Source organism: Aythya fuligula, chromosome 2 (genome assembly GCF_009819795.1).
Source record: "Aythya fuligula isolate bAytFul2 chromosome 2, bAytFul2.pri, whole genome shotgun sequence".
Taxonomy (NCBI): Eukaryota; Metazoa; Chordata; class Aves; order Anseriformes; family Anatidae; genus Aythya; species Aythya fuligula.
This window is the reverse complement of record NC_045560.1, coordinates 61,080,552-61,104,091: the sequence shown is the minus strand read 5'-3', so window position 1 is coordinate 61,104,091 and position 23,540 is coordinate 61,080,552.

Below are 23,540 nucleotides of genomic sequence, written 5' to 3'. Positions count from 1 at the left end.
GTGACAGGCAAGGGATATACGTGTGTCAGTATCTTCAGCTTAGGCCCCAGGGAGCCCTCACGCTCTCTTAGGATAAAAGGTGGGAAAACAAACAAACAAACAAACAACTCATTAGCTCCTGATTTCCAGTCTTTTGTACTTCTTACCTCCTCACTACTTCTGTGACTGTCATTAACTATAAGCACCAATGTCCTAACTGGCATTTATTTTAATGGGAAAAATATAATTTCAGGAAAATGCTGCCAGTGTTCTGCATTATTTGTCATGGTAATAAATGTTTTCCATATTAAGGCTCAATTGCCTCAATGGGACACACCTGTGTCCCTCTTACTAGCTATGAACTGTGCTAATTGAGTGAGTGATGTGCCCATGGAAAGACAATGGAAAAGAATGAAATGAAGATGGATGAATTCAAACACACTTCTCCAGCGAAGTGAGAATAGCATTGTTTCATGTTCTTTTAATTCCTGGAAGTCTCAGGTTCCATGTTTTCCCATTTGATAAGAAAATTGCCTTTTTGTTCATGCTTCATCCTCTTTTGTCCATATTCATTTCTACAAGGAAGATCAAAACCTTGTTTCTGGAGCAGGGGGAGTTAAAACAGTCAACAGCCTTATAAAGTGACACTGCAGCTGTTTCTTAAGTAGCAATGGATCTTAATGAAACCCTGCTCATAAAATTATCATCCTAGCAGCAAGTAGAGGTCCCAACTGATATTGGGTCCCGACCGTGCCCAGCTCTGTAAGAACAGAGTATGAAAGAGTAACTTCTCTGAGAGCAATTTAAAACCTCATTAGATGAGACAGAAATAAGGCAATATGGAAGAAGGGTCCCCATGGGATAAAGACATGAGTCACACAGGGAACACACGGAAAAGCCAGGAATAGGACTCAGGGTTCCTGCCACCTAGGCTGACTGGTAGCCCTGGAGGAGAAAGGCTTTCATATCAAGCATCTCAGAACAAGTTTACTCAGGTCAAGATTTGAGAATTTTTTTTCAAATACTAACTCCAGTCCTCCATGGAGAAAGTCATGGGCCTGACCTGGGGCACCTCATCAACGTGCAGCATGGAGACAGCAGATGTAAGCTGAGCTTTGCATCCAGCAGAAGGTCAGCACCACACCAAAAGCAGCCGTCCCCTGCTATTTGGCTGTCATACCCCTCTCCTGAGCCCGGCCTTCTCCTAAGCTGGTGTCAAACCTACGTCGGACTTGAAGTTGAAAGGGACTGAGTTCCCAAGATACTTCTTTTCTTGGAGTCTGTTGGCAGCATTGACAATTAGGCAACTGATGCATTAATATGCCAGGGAGGCTCTGATGTTTATTCATGTGCTGCTCTCGAGGGTTTATTGAATTGATGCCTGGTAAAGCGACTAATGGGAGCCCGTGGCAGGGTACCTTAGATGGATTTCCTTATTATCCCTCTAGATTTTATACTCTCTAGCAAAATCAATATTAAAGCTGGTGCACAATGCAGCCTCTTTTAGCTTCAGGGTTTAAAGATTTATGGGGCATCAGGGAAAACCAATGAAGGCAAAAGACAATGACAAAAAAATAAAATCCAAGTGACACTAATGGTGCTGAACTACAGTGAGCAAAAGAAACCATTAGTTTTTTTATTTTTCTAGCTTTTTTTAGGGAATCTTTTTTTTTCCTTTCCTTTTTTACTATTATAATTTTATTTTCTACTGATCTCCCCTGGCCTTCCTAATTTGTTTCCTCTCACATGCTTTGGTGAGACAGCATGTGGACCTCGTACTCCAGAAATTGTTACCAGGGCACAGGTACTGAGCCCTTAACATGGAGTTACAAGAATTTGAGGTGGCAGTCTTATGATTCTTGAAGGTGAAAGATGCTGAAAGAGGGCTGGAGCAGGGAGAATCAGTACCACTATAAAACAGCAGTGTCCACCCCTATGCATAACTTTTCCATAGCAGATCTGAACAATATTGCATGAACATCTGTGGGGCCTTGACAGTCTCATGAAACAGAGCCATTGGTTCAGCCCATGTCAGTTCTGAGTGCTGGAATAAGGAGGACAACAGTCTTTAGTTCAAATACTGCCATGACTGCCATTTCTCCACCTATTTTCTTTTACTTTTTTTTTCCCCAGAAACATGTGACAAAGTCAGTTTTCTTCAGATTTCAGACTTGTGAACTGGTTAGCACTAATGCTTTCACAAGGAATGTAGTCCCCCTTGAGGTATGACCTGATGCCTTGTAAGCCTGCAAGCTATGGTTTTAGCTAGCTAGAGCAATTATGTTTCTCAATCAGATATATTATTCCATTAATTCTGTGAAGTTATCATTAAGAATCCCATCATATTTACTTATGAGTAAATATTTCCCCTGCCCTGAGGGGAAATAAAAGATAGCATTTAAAAGACTGGTAACACTGTGTGTGGAAGGAAAAGAAGGTACACAGCTGGGTTGCTACAGTCACCAGTACCACTCCAGGCTTTCTTAATCACAAAACGACTGCATGATTTTTTTTGGTCTTGCATCTTCAACAGCAGCACTGAGACTCAATCCAGACATCCTTGTAATATGGTTGGAGGACTTATGAAATTGTACTCCACCATAAATCAGAAGATTTTACCCCTTCCCCTTGCTTCGTATGTTTTTTGTTGCTATGAGGTTATAGCTTAACCATTGTATTTATGGATGTCTGAGTGTTGCATATGGTGAACCCAATCCCCTCCACAGCTTGTATGAGATTATAATTAAAGTGAAGTGAGGAACTGGACTGCACACACAAATCACCTACAGACTGTTCAAACAGGAAAGTTTTGTTATGAGGAGTCAAATTCAGTCCTGGCTGTGAATGCAGATGGTAGAAGTTGAATGGCACCAGAGGTCCCATGTGATCTTCGTGATCCAGAATAGCTGCCACCTGCACCCAAGGATATAGGACAGGCATACAGTGTCTGTAGCATCACATACATACTTAAAGCTTTTACTTAACATGCTGCAGTGGCACATTCAAAAAGTAGCTTGTTTTATGGTGTGGATAAGGAAAAGAAAATTCTTAGCTGCTCTTCCTTCCAGGAGTCCTTTGGCACTGGCATCATTGTATATCCTTCACCTTGCTCTTTATTTGCCTTACTCCACAAAGTACAGCATCTGCAATTGAAGTTCATAAGGTACTGGAGATGAAGGTTATTTTGGTCCTGTTTGCATGCCGCTTGCTGTCAAGATTAATCCCAGCAGCTTCAAAGTCACAAATCTTGATATATAAACTCTTAAACACTTGATAGTGTGAAAGTGGTGTACAAATCCCATGCGGGGTCTCAAGAAAGGGGCAAATTTCAACTAGCAAAATTCATGGCCCAGCAGGCTGTGGGGGATCTTGTCGGTTCCTGTGTTATGTACCTCTCCCCCAATCATTTTATTGCCCTGAACATCTGTGGAAACATCGAGGTGCAGGGAGCCTCCAGGCTGCTCAGCATGTTTGACTCCATTTTCTCCTTAAACATGTGCAAATGCTACTTCTATTTGCACCTTTGCAGAACTGTGATTTGCAACACCAAAGTCTAAATGACATCTAAGATCCCTCCAGAGCATTAAACAAACAAGCCAGTAGGATGTCTCACAGCCCGGGAAGGGCTAAATTGAAAGCAGTAGAACAAACTGCTTTGAAAATGAGCTAGTTGGATTTCTTTGCTAAACTCCAAACCAGAGAGGTCTTTTCTAGTGTTTTTTTTTTGTTTGTTTGTTTGTTGTTTTGTTTGTTGGTTTGGGAGTTTCTTTTTCTTCTGCATGAATCCAAGTTCTGAGCACTCCCCAGAAAACTGAACCAGGATTCTGACTGAAGGTTTATAATCCCGCGATTTTTATTTTTTACTTTTTTTTTTTCTTCAGTTAGATTTGTGTGAAGCAAACATGAAAATGAAGAGGACAGCTAGGAGACTATCCACAGTAATGGTTTGACAGTGTGGGTATATAACATCTTATACATTGTCAGTGAGATCCTGATTTGATACGGACAACAGATACAAGCCTCATAAAATTAGTCAGAGGCAAATTAGGTTTTACTAGCTAGTTAAAAGCTAGAAGATGGCTAGGGGCTGGCTATAAAAGGTAGTTTGGACCTGAGGGTTAATATTGGTTGAAGGACTATGTTAAAATAACTGGGTTTAAGGAGAATAGCTTCTAGAGGTACCTTCTAGGCTGTCCACAAGTTTGTAAGTTTCTTCTTAAGACAAGCCCTCTCCTCTTCTTTGTAAATGACTTTACAAAGAACAGCCCCATGTCATGCCAAGAGTAATACAGTAAGTTTTGCACTCACAAAATAGCAAAATGCAGTGTCTCTTTTTGAAATATCCTTTGAAGATGTCTGCTTTTCTGGCCAGTCACCTGATTGCAAATGAAACTGCTGTGAACAAAACTTTGCATAAAGCAGCGTTTCGCTCATTTGCTTCTGAGATATACCATGTATTAAAGGAGAAAGGCCACAATTATTAATAACAAAATCCATCAGTCTGTCCTCCATCAGTCTTTCCCTTCTGCTGAATCATTACCTAAAGGACTTCTGAAAGATTTCTTCAGCTGAAAAAAAAATAAACAAAAGGAAATGTGTTATGTTGAGAAAATGACCAAGATTACTCTGAAAAGGAAATGGGTACAAAAGGATGACAAAACCTGATATCAAATAAATTTCAGTTCTTTGCTCCTTACTGTCTATGGTTCTCATTCTTTGATTTGTGTGCAAAGGAATCTGATTCTGCTTGGTAATACCAATAGCAATATCAGCATAAATCAGGAAAGCAGTGTAATATTACAGTACAGAGTATTCTTTCCAACTGTTTATATGAATGTTATGCAAAATTTGACCCTAACTGTTCACTTAAAAGAATGATCATTACTTTAAAAATTGGGACACATGTTGAGATAAAACAGATCACCAAAGTGTAAGGCAGATAAGAAATTAGCTAGAAATATTTAATAAACAGAAAGGCAAGCAAACTTTTTTTTTTTTTCTTTTATGATTACATTGTGAGATCAGATCTGTCAGAAATGCTGACTTTAAATTTCTTTGGAAAAACAACAAACCTTCCGTTTCACTGCCTTTACTGCCCTTGTAAAACCAGGTAATTGGCTTTGCAAACTGAAGCCATAAATTACTAATTTCACACTATAGGAGAGGTTTGAATATACCAATTAGTTGAACAGTTGCATCCAGAGTTCAAGCAAGCCTAGCAGACATCATGTACGTATTTATATATGCGTCTCTCTGGAGCATCTGGGTCATTGCCACAGCTTAGAGAGAAATAGCAAGGCAGGTCCAGTCCCAGCCTGTTCCTGTGCTGTCTGTGCAGGCTGACAGTGCCCTGAAGCACAGGCTCTGTCCCTTGGGATGAACACACCGTTTAGCAGGAAAGTGTCCTGATCTAGGCTGCGGCAACGAGGCACTGCATAGCTCAACTGCATTGTGAGTCAGCAATCCCTTCCACTTAAAACTTTGAGGCTGAGACTAAAACAGCTTCTTACATTGCGTATAAAGGTCTTAAAGTCCATTTTTGCTTGGGGAGGTCCTTTTATTTCCTTTTTGCTGGTGGAGGGTTCCTGTGGGTCAGACTCACCTGAATTCAGCTCAGGCACTGTCTTGGTAGAAAATGGTGCCAAGGGTGCCCCTGGCTGCAAGGGCAGATAGAGAGTCTGCTGCTGTGATGTTTTTGCTAGGAGCTCCTTGAAGTACCATTTTTGAGCACCCACTTCTAGGATGCACAATGTCAGCAGCATCTGGAAGTGCTTGTTTATTCTGGGCATTTCTTTCTCCCTTCCAATCAGAGAGTCCAAGCTCAGAAAACAGATGGGATTGTTCTACCAGTAATTGGTCCAGCTGCTGCAGAGAAAATAGAAGGAAAAGCATATTGCAGTAATAAAAATATAATAGAAGGAATCAAGCAGGATACACAAGAGTATATGAAGCATGCCTGCTTCTTATGCTTGGTCTGAAGAAGATATGCTATGTTTGGCAAATGAGACATTGCCATAAAAAGGAGGAGAAAGGCCTAGAGGACATTTTATTCCAACAGATATATCTAATGTAAAATCTGCAAAAGGACTTCTATCAGTGGCCATTACAGTCTTTACCCTCTAACCCAAGCTTGTCAGAAAAACTTCCCACAAGACCCAGAGTGGTGGCTTGTGCAACATACCATCAGGATGCCCTCTCTGACTTGGCAAGTTCGATCATTCAGCTGAAATTCCAGCTCTGCCACCTCCTGACGAATGGCCTGCTGTAGGAGTTGCAGGTTTCTGCTTTCCTCCCTGCAGGGTCAGAAGTGAAAGCACACTTGAATGGGCAATGAGCACGCTCCTCTTCCTCTGCCCCACCATAATGCCTGTATCACACACTGTTGCCATCTGATTTCTACCCATGATCATGGAATAACTTACAAAAAATTATATAAAAAATAAAAAATATTGCCCACTCAACTCCAGGTCTTCAGTTATCCCACTTGCAAAATTAAGCATGTTGCATTTGTAGAGTGGGCTTGAGTCTGGGCAGGTTCATCAGTTCTGATATATTACTATCACAAAGACTACATAAATGTCCTACTTTCATGCAGCTCAAGACTAGAAGCCCCTACGAACTTTTTGTATAAATGAGGCTTCTCAGTAATCACTGTGAACGTGGGCAGAATCCATGAAAAGCTAACTGATACCTATTCCTGGATTCCTATTACTATTAAAATACAGTAATTCCACACTAAAAATCTAGTCTACATTTATAGGGCAATTTTCCCCTTCATAATACATGATTGAACAGTATGGAGAGTAGCTGGACTTTCTTCTAAGCAAAAATCACAATACTTTTCCACTTTCAGGATGCCTACGGCTGTAACTCACTGACCAGTAATGGTAACACAAGTGTCCAGACAGACTGTAAGTGCCCATGGGCTGTTGCTGGTGCTAGCTTTGGATTTAAGTAAGTGTGTGGGGCTGCCTTTACCTTCCTTCATCAGGCATAACATCAGAAAGCAGTGCCTGCTGTTCAGTCAGGTGCTGTTCAATCTCATCCAGCTTCTCACGGAAGTGCTGGCAGGAGATCTTCATCAGATCTATTTCCTGGAGGGTACACTGCATAGAAAAGCAAGAAGACACCCCACTTTACTACTTTTCTTTGAGTGCCTCCATGGCAAGTGCATTTGAAGCTGACAGTGCAAAGGACATGGGCCCATCTCTTAACTGCACAACAGGGGCTCTGTGAGCAGCTGCCATGAAAGTCCAGATGGCACTTCAAGTGTGTTTGTGCTGGGTGCATCACTCGCATCCCAGTCACCACCTTGTTTCCTAAATGATGTAGGATGATGTGGCACTAGTCAAGTCAATGGGAATTTCATTTTTGCCACGGAAGTGGGAAATGGACTTTGATCAAAAATCTGGCAAAATGCGACAAATCCTGATATTATGCTGTCGTCAGATACTATCTTCCAGCAGGATGAGTTACTATGAATTAATGAGAAATTACTGTCCACTGAAAGTTAGAAACTGTTTTGAAAAAGAGAACTAGGAAGAGGGAGAAGGAGAGTAAGTATGAGAGTGAAGAAATATAAGTACTATGAGAGGTACAAATGTCTTTCATGACAGGTTCTGCTAAGTTTCTGATAATTTCTCATCTATTACCCGTTAGACAGCTTGAATTGGATTTATCTAACGAAGTGCAGACATTTACCATAACAGATAAACATCCAAGTACGGTGACAGAGCAATTGTTCTGTTTCAAAATTAGACACCCATAACATGTCAGAGGATCTATGCCATAAATCATAGAATCATTAAAAGTCACCATTATTATTTTTTTTTTGACTGAGAGAAGGAATCTAGTATGACTAATCACTTACATCTACTCTGATGTAAACATCTACACCAGGAATGTCTCAAAGAAGATCAGATGAATGAGTAGCAATAGTATAGAAAAAATCGTTAAGATTTTCCCATTACTACTTTGGAGCAAAGGAATAATATAAGTGCAACCTGCTAGTAACATCAAAATAAATCCTGCTGCTATAGTCCATAGATGTCTAAGTTTCTAGACATATTACATACTTTTCCTTGACTTTTAACACTTCATTAAAGGAAGTAATGCAGACAGCATCATCAAAGTGATTTTGGAGACAGTACCACCTGCCTTCTGAAGGCATGTCCCTATTACATCTTAAATTGCTCAGAGTGCAAGAAGGAGTTCAGCATGTTCTTGCTTTGGCAGATTTTAGTCTCTAGCAAATCATGGGAAGATAGTGTAGGAACCTGCACTCCACTGCTGACTACCATAACTGACCAAGAGCAAGAGTCATGTCTACAAAGTGTGGCAATGCTTGATCTCTTTGAATCCCTGGAATCACAGCCTTTGAAGATCTCTTCATTTTTGTATGCTTGAATGTGTCCCTCAGGCCCACCAAGGCCTGAAACATGAGGAAGTCAGCCCTGCTGAAGGAACAGCTTCAGCTCGAGAGCAAAAGATGTTCCCCATGCATTTGATAAACCTCATCCTCAATCTCCATTTCAACAGGCACGCTCTTGATGTGTATGAACCCAGGGATAAACTTTCCCATAACAGCAAATGAACTATCTAGCTTCAAGTGGCATAGGATGGCATCAGAAAGGGCTAATCAGAGATTGGTAGTGATTTGACAGAGCTGGTCCTATGACTGTAGTGGAGCAGAGCTCTCCTAAGAGTCTACTCCATGTGGAGCACAGTTGGTTCTCTTAATGCTATAGGTTAGGGCAACAATCATGCACCCCACTGAGGCAGTCAACTGTTACGAGGACCTTCGGATCAAGTGTTGGCTGATTGCTCATCCCCCCTCAGCTCCCCTCCACAGTCTTTAATCTTGATCCTCAGGAAGTTTGCCTGTTCCTAGATGAGAGCGCTAGGTACTGCTAGTCAGCAGTACCCATATAATAAAGAGGACTTCATCTCACCACCAAATCTAGAGATCAGGATATCTAGCCATCAGAAAGGTGTGCCCAAATGAGACTGAAGAGCTCCTGTCCTGCACGTCACTATGAAGTCAACGGACTATATATAAATGATTCCTCAAGACTAACAGAAATCTGGAAAACACCATGCAAAAGATCCAAAAAGTATAACGAGGTTTGTGAAAATGTTATGGATGAGGTAAGGACAGCTCCCCTGGCACTGACTGTTCAGGCATATCACAGAGCACATGTTCACATAGATTTATTCATAGTTCAATCTCAACAGGGATGGAGGGGGGGGACTAACTTGCCCAGGAACACTCCAAGGCAGGCCATTTTTTCAAGTAAAGTGAGTACAAGTAGGGTACCATTACTATCTACCAGTTGCTCCACAGTGGTTGCATTCCCTGTGCATGCCCTTGATAAATGGGGTAGAACCTGAGAGAGCTTCTTACAGTAAAATACGTAGAAACTAGAATCATAGAATCATAGAATACCCTGAGTTGGAAGGGACCCTTAAGGATCATCAAGTCCAACTCTTGACACCGCACAGGTCTACCCAAAAGTTCAGACCATGTGCCTAAGTTCACAGTCCAATCTCTTCTTAAATTCAGACAGGCTTGGTGCAGTGACCACTTCCCTGGGGAGCCTGTTCCAGTGTGCGACCACCCTCTCTGTGAAGAACCCCCTCCTGACGTCCAGCCTAAATTTCCCCTGCCTCAGCTTAACCCCGTTCCCGCGGGTCCTGTCACTAGTGTTAATGGAGAAAAGGTCTCCTGCCTCTCGACACCCCCTTACGAGGAAGTTGTAGACTGTGATAAGGTCTCCCCTCAGCCTCCTCTTCTCCAGGCTGAACAGGCCCAGTGACCTCAGCCGTTCCTCGTACGTCTTCCCCTCAAGGCCTTTCACCATCTTCGTAGCCCTCCTCTGGACACTTTCCAACAGTTTCATGTCCTTTTTATACTGTGGTGCCCAGAACTGCACACAGTACTCGAGGTGAGGCCGCACCAGCGCAGAGTAGAGCGGGACAATCACCTCCCTTGACCTACTAGCGATGCCGTGCTTGATGCACCCCAGGACACGATTGGCCCTCCTGGCTGCCAGGGCACACTGCTGGCTCATATTCAACTTGCTGTCTACCACGACCCCCAGATCCCTCTCTTCTAGGCTGCTCTCCAGCGTCTCATCGCCCAGTCTGTACATGCAGCCAGGGTTTCCCCGTCCCAGGTGCAGGACCCGGCACTTGCTCTTATTGAACTTCATGCGGTTGGTGATCGCCCAGCTCTCCAACCTGTCCAGATCCCTCTGCAAGGCCTTTACGCCCTCATTTGAGTCCACAACTCCTCCAAGTTTGGTGTCATCAGCAAACTTGCTCAAAATACCCTCTATTCCTACATCCAGATCGTTTATAAAAATATTGAAAAGTACCGGCCCTAAAATGGAGCCTTGAGGGACCCCACTGGTGACCGCCCGCCAGCCTGACGCAGCTCCATTTACCATAACCCTTTGGGCCCTGCCCGTTAGCCAATTGCTCACCCATCGTATGATGTTTTTATTTAGCTGTATGGTGGACATTTTGTCCAGTAGGATCCTATGGGAAACCGTGTCAAAAGCCTTGCTGAAGTCCAAAAAAATCACATCAGCTGGTTTCCCTTGGTCCACCATACGGGTGATCTTATCATAAAAGGAAATCAGGTTAGTTAGGCAGGATCTACCCTTCACAAACCCATGCTGGCTGGGACCAATGACTGCTTTGTCCCCCAGGTGCGCCTCAATAAGTCCAAGAACCAACTTCTCCATGACTTTACCAGGCACTGACGTGAGACTGACAGGCCTGTAATTGCTAGGGTCTTCTTTCTGACCCTTCTTGAAAATCGGCACAACATTTGCCAGCTTCCAGTCTACCGGGACCTCTCCAAATTCCCAGGATCGTTGAAAAATAATTGATAGAGGTTCCGCGATGACATCCGCCAGCTCTTTCAGCACCCGGGGATGAATCCCATCCGGACCCATGGACTTGTAGGGATCCAGGTGGAGTAGCAAATCCCGCACACGTTCAGGGTCAGTTGGGAGTTTGTCATCCCCACCGTCCTGGTCCTCCAGCTCAGGGCACCCTGGGTCTCGAAGCCCATCATCGGCATTGAAGACAGAGGCAAAGAAGGCGTTAAGCGTCTCTGCTTTGCCTACGTCATCGTCTGTGAGGAGACCTTCCCTATCAAGGAGCGGCCCTATGTATTCTTTAGTTCTCCTTTTTCCATTTACATATCTAAAAAAACCCTTTTTATTTTCTCTCACAGACACAGCCAGCTTCAACTCTAGCTGTGCTTTGGCCACTCGAACTTTCTCCCTACAAACACGAACAGCATCCCTGTATTCTTTCCATGACGCCTGGCCCTCCTTCCAGTAGCGAAACACTCTCTGTTTCCGCCTAATCTCCATTAGAACATTCCTGGTTAGCCACGCTGGCCTCCTGCCCCGCCTGCCTGACTTGCGATATTTTGGAATTGCCTTATCTTGTGCTTCTAGGAGGCATCGCTTAAAGAGTGACCAGCACTGGTGGACATCGAGGCCTTCAAGAGCAGTTTCCCAGGGGACCTTACTGACTAGTTCCCTGAGCAGCCTGAAGTCCGCTTTCCCCATATCTAGGGATGAGGTTTTGGTGGCACTTTTCCTTCTGTCACCATAAATTTTGAACTCAACCACTTCATGGTCGCTATGACCGAGGCAGCCACCAATCACCACATCTCCCACCAGACCCTCTCTGTTTTCTAGCAACAGGTCTAGGAGGGCACCTTTCCTAGTTGGCTCCGTTAGCACCTGCACCAAGAAGTTATCATCTAGGTGCTTCATGAACCTCCTGGACTTGCTCGTGTCAGCCGTGTGGCACTCCCAGTTAACGTCCGGCAAGTTGAAGTCCCCCATAAGGACCAGGGGAGTTAATCTCGAGGCCTCTCTTAGTTCTGTAAAGAATAATTTATCGGCGCTATCGTCCTGGCCAGGCGGTCTGTAATAGACTCCCACAACGACATCCCCTTTATTCGTTCGTCCCTTGATCCTTACCCAGAGGCTCTCAACTTTGCCATCGCCGACCTGAAGTTCCACACAGTCCAGCCCCTGCTTCACATACATCGCCACCCCACCACCACGCCTACCCTGCCTGTCCCTCCTGAAGAGCCTGTAACCATCTATCGCAACACCCCAGTCACAGGACTCATCCCACCAGGTTTCGCTTATGCCGATGATGTCGTAGTTGCGGGACTGGGCCAGGACTTCTAGCTCATCTATTTTATTCCTCATACTGCGTGCGTTTGTGTAAAAGCACTTCAGCTGCGTCTCCTTACACTCAGCACCTTGCGGATCTGACCAAGGGACCCCACTGGCACACAGCCCCTCTGATTCTAGCGTACCATCCCTTAGGTCTTCACCGGCGCGCCTGGTTTTAGCCCCTTCCCCCTTCGACTCTAGTTTGAAGCCCTATCTATCAGCCCTGCCAACTCCTGACCGAAGATCCTTACCCCTCTCCGAGAGAGGCGCATCCCATCCGGTGCCATCAGGCCCGGTGTAGCGTAGACCTTCCCATGATCAAAGAAACCGAAATTCTGCCGGTCACACCAGTCTCGAAGCCACGAGTTTATGCGAACAGTACGTCTTTCAGTACTACCTTACCTTTAGTGTAAAGCAAAAATATGCAACCATGAAATATCTACAGAGTGGCTAATATTCAGTATATTCACTCTCTTATTGCACAGTGATGGTGATGTGAAGCCATATCCCTAAGGACAGATCTTGGATAACAGTATGGTGCAAAGCCTTTTCCTCCCACACTCCCTGTCCACAGACTGCAGAAGAAAAATCACCACTAGCCCCTATTAGAAGAGTGATTAAGTAGTAATCAGTGAGAACAAGCTTCTAGTCCACCATAAGTTACTGATTCACTGCCATCTTGTGGCAACAGCATGATAGCTAACAAATGCATGTTTTTCCATATAATGTTAAAAGACAAGACATTGCAGATTTATATATTCAACGATGTGGCATCAAAAGAGGAAAAACAGGAAGTCCTGCAAAGAATCTGGATGTATACTGCACTACATTTTTCCCAGGACATAAAAGCCCTTCTCAGTTCCATTCCTTTCTTTCTTACCCAACACATCCTGAGTCTTTCACAACTTTTGGGACCTCTCAACAATTCTGACCAAAAAAATAATAATGTGGTGACTTTTTACTATTGATCTTTTTATTGCAAATGGTCATCTTAACACAGCCTTAGATTTAATGAAAACTGCTTACTCTACCATGATAAAATGACTTGAGGCTCTGAGAAGTTGCTCTTCCCTTTGATTTAAATCAGTTTGGCTTATGGTATGTATCTGAATATGTACATTCAGTATTTAACAAACACTATAATATAAATTAAGTTAGTTCTCAGTAAAAGAGGATTGCACTAAATTATATAACCTTGCTTCTTCTACCCAGTACAATACTCAGTTACTGTAAATCATCCGATTCACAGAAACTAATTGAAACTCATTCTCTAAATCAAATCTTATTTCTTCTCTGCACTTAACCTGAAAACTTTATCACCTTTATTACACTTTATTACTTTATTCACAGTAAATATTTTAAGACTGAGTTGATGAACATACATTATGAAAGTAAGCGGCCCAACAAAACTGAAGGTACACAGACATGTTTGCCATGTCTGTCCAGAACGGAGTGCTTCTTTCCCTCCCCATTTTCTCAGTTTTATTCCCAAGATATGTCTCACTAAAGAAACAAGAAAAATAGCAGAGGAAAGATAAAGATAGCTTGCGCATTTAGCAAATAAGTGTGTCAGCCATCTATATATTATTATTTGAAGGAACCTACTCACTTGAGGAAGATTTCGCATCGCAGTTTTCTGCAGGAGTGTCAGTGTCTTCAAGAGCTGCAGCTTGGTGGTGGCGTGGTTTGAGCAGCAGCCTACAAGGCGATGGGGAGAAACAGCCACAGGATATGTCCCTGAGCAGCAGCTGTGGCAGCAGCAGCAGCGACAGCAGTGATTGCCCTGTGCACCTGTGATGCCAGAGGTTTCACCCCAGTGGTGCGATCTGTATTTGCCAAAGAGCATGCTGTCTAGAGAGGCTGATTTTGTCAGGTGGCTATGGGGTGGACAAAGCAGTAGTGACGGCCTGGTTTTCCTGGTGAGGGTGTCAGTTTGGCTGGAGGACTCAGTGGTCTGCTTCACACCGTCCTTTGAAGCCCCTGGGTCTGACCACACAAGATGACGACCATCAGGGAGCGCTAATATGCTGAACATGTCCACAGGGTCATCCTTAGCAAGGCTTTCAATGCAAGGAGCATTTTGCCCTTTGCACTTCACCCTTGAAGTAAACTCCAGCCCTGAAGGCATCTGAACAGTAACAGATTTCAGAGGAGTACGAGTCATTTCGCAGTTTTGGACAGTGCCTGCCTGTTCAGGTTTGTCAGCACCTAACATCTCCCTTATGCTACCAGTCTGTTGATCTTCAGGGGAGCTTAATCCAGGCCCTTCTGCTAGGCAGCACAGAGGACTGCAAGATACTTGTGAAGAGCTGCTTGAAGTGGCACTACTCCCACTCTGCACTGCCATGCCCTGACACAGAGTTTCTGTGAGCCCCCTTTCAGAGAAGTATCTTGTATTTTTTGCATTATTATCCAAGTTGCAGAGCATCTGTCTATTTGTCTCCTCATTCACTGCAAGCAGGGTACCATCTTTGCCAACCACTTCCTGGCCCCACCACTGTCCTTTAACATGTTCTATACTGCTTCCATGGGCATTTTCTTGATATGCAAATCCAATGTGCTTTTCAGTCAGGCACCTCTCACCTTCATCATTGCCTCTGTGTTTGCCCTCACTGATGACTGCATGGTTTGTATCACTCAGTTCAGTGAAGGCTATATTTGCATTTTTATGTCCTGTACTGAAACAAAACTGATGATCAGATTTTGAGGAGATAGGATCTCCTTCATCCTGAGTATCACTCTTAAAACAAGGAGTGTACTGTTTCATGCACTCCTCTTTTTCCAGTTGCTTTCTTCCAGTTTTATGCTCTTTCTTGTCCATATCGTGTAATCTTTCTTGGACAAGACTATGTAGCTCAACATTACGGGCCTGATAATCACCATTTTCTGCAGTCAGCAGGAGACTAATCTCTTCTCCCTGGTCACTGCATGCTTTTGTTGGCTTAGATACTTTCAAGATGCTCTCATAAGCTGTGATGAAGACCTCAGTAACACAATCATCTGGATTTTGTTGGAAATCTTGATTTAACATAGGAAACTTTGTCCTATGTGACAGGGCTGTTTCTTCATTGTAGTTATCAGAAATAATATTCATCTTTCCTGACAAAGATGCATTCTGAAGAAAATAAAAGAAGAAAAAAAGGGAGGAAAAATAGGGGGAGAAAAAAAAATATATATATATTACAGTTTTAATTACAGTTTTACTATCATTTTCATTTAGCAACCACTACTTTGTTCCATCAAAGATTCATGTCTCATTTCTTCTCTAACCTTGCGCAAATCTTGCATTAGTGTGGTGGGAGAATTGCACAAAGCTCTGAGAATGCTTCTTGCCTTATGAGGTTTTCTAGGAAGGTGAATTTGTTTTCATTAAGCTTTCCTGACTCCATGATTATTTATTTATTTGTTTGTTTGTTTGTTACTTGTGCCAGGGTTACAGAGTTTTCACAGATCTGCTGATTAATATAGAATATTGATCGATTCCTTACTTGCAAAACTAAGGGCTCTGGCAGCTCCTCCATGAACCCACTGCTGTCTGATTGGCAGCTGCTTGTTCTTGTCACCATCACCTCTGCTGGGGGAAACAAAAGGATGAGGCATCAAATAATGAAAATCATACAATCTATTTGTAGACAGCAACTGCAGAACCAAAAACACATATTATGTTTTTTAAATGAATTACTTGCGTTGTCACTTAGTATCATCAGCATATCAGTCACTTTTCTATCTCAGATGAGAAATACGTGGTTCCCATCTCAGACATTACAAAATTTGCAACGAAGTTGCTGAAAAATGCCTGTTTTGTGGGTGGTCTCAAAACTCATCTTTGCAGTTTCCCACAAACGACATCGTGGTTCAGCTTCTCCCCCAGGGAGACTGCTCTACAGATTCTCTAAACTTTTTTTTTTTGAAGCTGTTTCAATTACCCGTTGCATCTTTGCCAGCTGTTGCTTCCAGTGTGTTAGTCTGGCCTATAGTTTTCCATACATAAAAATGTAGAAAGGCTTAAAAATTTTTGAAAAGTATAAATGTTTTAGTTGAGCCACTATGAAACTCAAAATAACGCCCCATGAGAGAAAGACCCTCCATCAGAGGATATAACAAAACTTGACCTTCATGCTTTAAAGTCTGCAGAGTTAGAAAACCACGTTATCTGCTTATTTAGTGCCTGTTTTAATCCTGAAACACGTAGAATACAAAAGTAGCTGAAATGCTACTAGAAATTACATATAGGGGGAAAAAAAAGAAAAAAAGAAAAAGAATTAAAAAAAACCAACAACAACAAAAAAACAACACGCATAACTTTTAATGGAAGAGTAGTGCTGTTAGAATTCACTTTCTAACCTAGTCAAGACCAGGTGGCTGTAGTCAGGTCTGGCCCATTACTTGAAGAAATGCAAAGCATCTGTTCCAACAACACAGTCAAAAGCGTTTATGTATTGCAACCGTCCAGTCTGTCCAGACACACCATTAACTAGCTAGAGCACTACCCAAGGTATGTGATGGTACACTCTGGGCTGATCTTTAGTCACAAGGTGAAACATAATGACTGGATTAAATGTCCACAGAGACAGTTAACATCATTGCCATTAGGCTACAGAAAGACCTCCACAAGCCTCCCTGAACTCCCTTGGAAGTAGGTGTCAGGTGTGCTCAGCTATCATGGCTCTCACTAAATAACATTCAAGGTATATACATAAACCAAGGCTCAAACCACTCTGAAAGTCTGTCTCTGTATTTAAAAAATGGTTATGTAACAGGACCTAATGACCATTCTGAGTATGAATCCAGTTTCTACAATTTTTATGTAAGCAAAATAGAAACTTCCAAGAGAAAATAAATTCATGGTTGAATGAGAACCATCTTAAGCACAATTCAGTCAAACCGCTGAAGGTGAAATCACCTTCATCTGAGTTAGGCATCTAATTTGCACCTACCTACATGTTAGATGTGTAGTTAACTAATATTTCCAGCGTAAAGACTTAAATTCCCCATTTAATCTATGTAAAGTGAAGTCTTTGAGGATCTGTGCTGCAGATCTTTTCCAAGTACATTCAGGCGCCTAATTTAATCATTACATCCCACACCGACATGTGAGATCCTATCAAATGTGCCAGGCCATATCTAGGCTATGCATGCAGGTGGAGATAAGGAGTTTTTAAAAGATGAGATTTTTCTCTGACTCTGGAACACTTTATTCAAAGCCAGTGAAAGTTTCAGTGATTTCCACTGAAGTCTGAATTTAAAATAAGACGTAGTGAAAACAAATACGATCCTCCAATTCAAGGAGAAGTGAAAAGCTATAAAGATTGTCATAGTGCTCCCACAAAGACTTCAAGTCTTCAAGACTTCACGCATGCTCCCGGGAGAAATGTGAAGCAGTGCCGTGTTGGGAAGAAAGGTCATGCTGCAGGCTGGGGCTGTGTAGAAACTAGATTAAACATGATATCCTTTTCAAATTGAGGCAGCTCAGTTTTAATGTCTATATATGAGAGTCAAGTAAACTATGTCTGGTTTAAAGTCTGTATACCAGAGTCAAGTAATATTTGCAGCATTTGTGAGAGGAAGGCAGCATTTGTGTACTGAGGAAACCATGCTTTGGATGAGGACTGGGCCAATCTATCACTTCGTTTCAACTTAGTGTCCCAAGCAGGGAGGGAGTAAGTGAGGCTGAAAATTAGAGCATGGCTAGTGCTGTCCTGAGAAGGAACAGTTTCCCTCTTTGTGAAAGTTAATAGTTTGCCAATGGTAACAGTACAGTTTTTCTTGGCAGGCTGTAGTACCTGGTGAGGATAGCTATAAGCCCAAGTTTCTGCTAGGTCTCCCAGGACAAATTCCTATAAATATCATCTTTTCTGAAAACATCCAGACTGTATGCTGTTGCTAGCATCTAAAAAACTCTCACTGCTTAGAAGCAACAATTCCTTATTTTTAAATGAACTAAGTCTTTCAACAACAGGAAGAGCATCTTTAGGAAGGATACAAGTTGACCAAAAAGACAGTAGGAAGGATCAGCAAAATTTGCATGGTATACTTTGGCATTTTTTAAATGTTCCTTTCTCTTTCAAATATACCTTTATTTTTATTTTTTCTGAGAGTAACTTCATTTTTTAATTTAAAGTAGAAAGGTGGAAAAAAATGGGTTAAATCACCTGAACATTAAGCAAAACATGTTTTTAATTCCAGTCTACCTAAACCACATTTTTCCCCAATCATTTGGTTCATCCAGTGAACCAAATTATCCATTATTCATGTAGTTCCACTCAGTTCTCCTAGTGTGTGGAGACACCCAAACCTGTAGAGATTCTGCAAATACATGCAGAGCATCACACAAAGGAAAGATAAAGTATGTTTGGAGAAGAAGTAGAGACGCAGACCAGTATTCAACTATGAGATAAAAATTACAACTCTGGGCCCTGTGCGGAGAATACATCTGGCTATGCTGGAAAGAGGAAACCTGAGAATTGCCCCTGAAGACCTTGGTGAGGAAAACCTTGGCTCTTCGCCTTTCTGTGCTAATTGAACTGGGATAGTTTAGCTCCTGCATTCCATTTCTGTTCTGCCTGAATTTTAAATAAAAATAGGTTAGAGGAACTTACTAATCAGGTTGCTGCTTCATTCTGTACCACATAAGAAAGTACATGCCTTCCAAACCTCAAAGGTCCCACAGCTTTCCAACCATTTACTTGATCAATCCAATTTCATGCAGATACAGTGGCTTCCGTTTTCACCAGCCTTCCATGCAGGATCTTTCTGAACCTACTGGGCTTCTAGGTTTACCACTAATGAAAGAATATTCCCTAATTAATAAAAAAAATAAGTGCTGGAGTGCAGTTCTGGGTTCCTCTGAAGACTCTGCAGCTGGTTTTATGTGGACTTGGCTGCAAACAACACAACCTCTTTCTAGTTTCCAACCTGGAGAATACTCACAACATGAAAAGATGCCATGAGAACTTCTGCATTGCTTATAAATCATACTATATTTTTTGTATGTCTAGTGAATCACATTAACATGGGTCAGTGCACTCCAGTGTTTGTTTTCTACCTCATTTGAGTATTTGGGGAAGCACAGGCACAAAAATTTCAAAGGCAAGAGCATTTGTGCAAATTTGAATTTTAAATTCACAAATTAAAATCTGGACTACTCATCCTGTCATAGGAAATAACAGAACAGCCAATTGCAGCCTAGCAATGCCTTTTTTTTTTTTTTTTTTTTTTTTTCCCTGTAGTTATTTAAATGTTGAAGGACCTTGATGTAGTTAGGCATTTCTAAAACTATCTGTTATATACATGGGACTAAACAATGCAGAGGCACCACAATGTAGTCAGATATCATGAAAGTAAGAGAAGCCTGAAAGGCTTAGTCTAAGTTTTTCACTTAGCTATACAAGCAAAGACAGTATGCAATCTCTCACGTGAAACGCTTAAGGCACTAGCATCATTACAACTTAAACACTCATGTTAAATTCAGCAAGAAAACTAGATTTGGGCTTAAATCTATGCATAATGTTCCCACACCCAGAGTTTAGTGCACACATAAATACCTTGTTGATTGGGGCTTGACAAAACACTTCAATTCAACAATAGTTTAATTCAACAACAGTTGAATGGAAGTACCACTGAAGTAAGAGGTGGAATGAATGAAAGTCACACCACGTCCATGGAAGTGCCAGAACTGAATAGAGGTTTTCTTATGTTCTGTGTTTTGCTTCTCAAAAACAGGCATCAAACACCAAAGGCACCAAAGCTGCACAGCTCTACAGCTCTAGCAGAAGCAGGTAAAAGATGTGAAGGCTCTGATTCTCCAAAATATTGCAATAAATAAATAAATAATAATAAATAGATAAAAATGAATGGTTTCTGTCTTATAGGACAAAAACTGTTTCAGAAATACGTTTTTGAACAATACTTTCAAAACAGAAATGGGTTTATTTTGTGTACCTACAAATATCCTTCCCATTTGGACATATTATCCCTCCTGCTCTGGGAATTTTAGGTCTGTATGTTACCCTTAACAGCACTGTCCTGCCCATAACATTACAAAAAAGCATGTTGCAGTAAGAGCTGGCTGTGTGTTAGAGGAATATATCAACTGCATGGCAGTTACAGATGGTCCTGTCTTGTGATGGGAGAGTTGCTGCAGCTTACTCCCCTCTCTTGCTACTCAGAGAGGACTGGCACTGCTGATTTTAGGTCTCACACTCTATTATATGGCCAATAAGGACTAATAAAACTCCACTGAAAATATATATTTCACATAAGTCACAAAGAACCATTTTTTTTGGCATTGTTACCCAGAACAGTAGATTTTCTGAAGCCCATTAAACCTTGTTGCACCAGAAGAAATTATTTTGTACAGTTTTCAGCATTTTAGGGAAAGAAATGTTGCTGTTCATATCGGTTCCCATGTATGTGGCAAAACCATGCTGTCTTTCCCTACTTGGAGGTAGCTCCCTCACAGGCAACTGTATTGATTATTGGCTGTTGACTATGGACATAAACATTTTACTTAGTGCCTGAAATGCAGGAGAAAGTCTTTTCTTAATCCTTTTTTTTTTTTTTTTAAATATTCCTGTATAACTTCTATAACACCAATTCACTTTCCGCATTGCAGAAAGGATGATGAACAAGTGAACTAAGTTAAGAAGGTTTATTTATATCATTTGTTTTCTAGCCAAGCATAATACACAGCTCTACAACTATCTTGCATGTAAGAGACATCAGTATAGAAACACTAACTATAATGGTGCTGCGGGACTGATCCCTCTCTATACAGCTACATCTGTTTTGTGCAGCATTTCAGGAAAACAATCACCAGATGGCAGCAGCACATAAACCACAAATTTTGTTTCCAAAGGCCAACATAAACCACAGTTTTTAACGACATCCTTTGCAGATTTAATTTTTCAATGACATTGCAACAGAAATAAGATAAACCATCTTATTAGAATAGTCATATTATATGAAAGCAAATTATACACCCCAAAATGCATCAGATGCAGCAAAGATATCTATTCTTATTCAAAACCAAGCATAGCTAAATGTCTGTCCCTTGGTCCCTTTGAAGTAAAAAATTGAAGGGGAATTCCATGGCAAACATCTAACACAGTGCGACTGGGTGAAAATACATTAAACACAATAACAAAACTCTATGTGAGGTTAATTTCTGTTATTAATTGTGCCACACCGTGATGATAAGCGGCGTACAAATGGCACAAAAGGGTCTGTGTCTGGTAGAGATGAACACAATCTGGCTCCTCTGAGGAATTTCTTAATGCTTCTCAAAACCCTATTCCCCCTGCTCTCATTCAATCTTCAATAATTTTCTCCCCATTATTATAGGTAACACTGGTATATTTAAGACTTCAGGCATGCATCTCTTTCCATGGGGATGAAGCCAAACTCATTCTGAACAAGAGGGGAAGGTCCTGCAGCCCCAAAACTGCAAGGAACTGCCGTAGGCCAAGAGTATACATATGCTGTACCCCAAGGTGGTGAGACAGGGCCAGGGGAGAGATGAAAAGCAGAGGGAGTGTGTCATGTGAAAGCCACAGATATTTTGATTCATCTCTACATTCAGTCTGCAGTTCTTTTATCCATGGGGTCTGGATGTCATGGCCATCATTAGCAGGAGGCACATGCCCAGCTCCAGGCGTGCTCCCGCACCCTGTGACCGGGGGTGCACACATGGTGCTTTGTGTCCTCCTGTGCAGGCTCCTACTCCTTGCCCAAGGCACCGCTTCCAAATCCTTTAGGAGGAGATTGACCTACATGCTCTCCAAATATTAGCCGCAAGCACCTCAGGGAACCAGGTCAGGGAGCATTAAAGGTGCAAACTGCACTGGCAGAAATAGCTGCATAGCAATTCTATGTCTACCATCAGCACATTCAACTTCAATTCTTGTCCTACAAAACACCTGAAGAAAAAGCAGTTTTGCACCAGGTTCCAGCCAAGCTTTTGGCTTAGGATTCAGCATATAGGATGGTTATGTCTAGCACACTCATGGCACAGCACAGCCAGCAGGCAGAGCACAGCAGCCTGGAGCTGTGCCCAGGCTGCAAAACCTGTCACAGAAGTTGGGTGAGAGGGCACGCTTGGCTCCCTGATCCTGTGGCTAGACAACCACTGATACCTAAGCCACATACTAACGTGCTTTAAAACCGGTGGACATATTTACTGATTTAAAACTAGCTTCAGTACATCTGCTGTACCCTACAGTCAGCGCCGTGACAGCAGGTATAAATATACTCCATTGTGAAATGCCTGGGGCTGGTGGGTGGGTTGGCTGGCTCTTTCACATGCTCGCATTATGGGTTGTCCATAGCTCATGTGTGGAAAGAAGCTTTGCAGAAGAATTGAATTAGCTGATAATATTCTGTTAAGCTGCTTGTTAAAGAGAAGAAAACAAAACAAAACAAAACAAAACAAAACAAAACATTTTTTATTTCCTTTCCTTCCTACCCAAATCATAGATGAATATAGACAAAGGAAGTAGTGTGCTCACCACCTTTTGCATTACTGAAAATCATATAATTACCTGCCTAGCACTAGTGAATTCTCCTTTGCCTCCCCAGAGGAGGTCAGTCTGTGGACTTCAGTGGCAGGGTTTCACCATTCAGAATTTTCCGACTTTACCTCTTTTAAGAAGTAGATAAGTACAATTTGGTTCCTGAGTCTGGAAACCCCCTTTAGAGTATTTAAAGTATCTGGGGACAAAGGTCACATCAGGTTTGGTTATACAGAGTGACATCAGGAATCTCACAGGCTGTCACAGAGAACAGCAGACACACCCCTGCAAGCTGCCACACTCGGGAGTAAGGCGTCTGCCTTGCCTGCCACTCAGAGCTTCCGATCATTTCTTGCTTGTCCTACACAAGAACACACTGCCCTAGAAATGATAAAAGTATAAATGAGTAATCTAAGAGCTGAATTTGACAGGGAAAGAGAGAACACTGTAGGCAGTTATCTGTGATAAATGATGTTTCTGCAGTCTGGGAGGTTAGGCGTAGTGATGAATCTAGTCAAAACCTGAAATTGCAGTCACTTTGACAATGGTCTTTTATCTTCCTTCAGCTGATGAAACAGCTTCAAACTTTGCCAGGTCCTCCTCCTACTTTTCCTTGAGAGTCAGTATTACTTCCATCTTATTTCAACTGAGCTTCAGCCAACTGTCATTAATTCAGATTCGTGCTGCTGCCAAATGTCGGGAGAGACGGGTGATGGTTGTGTCTGCTTCTGATGAAAATGAGAGGTAGAGCTGAATGTCATCAGCCTACACTGTAGATCATGTTACATCACAACTTCTCCCAGTAGCAGCTGCACATAGATAATGAATAAAAAATAAGCAA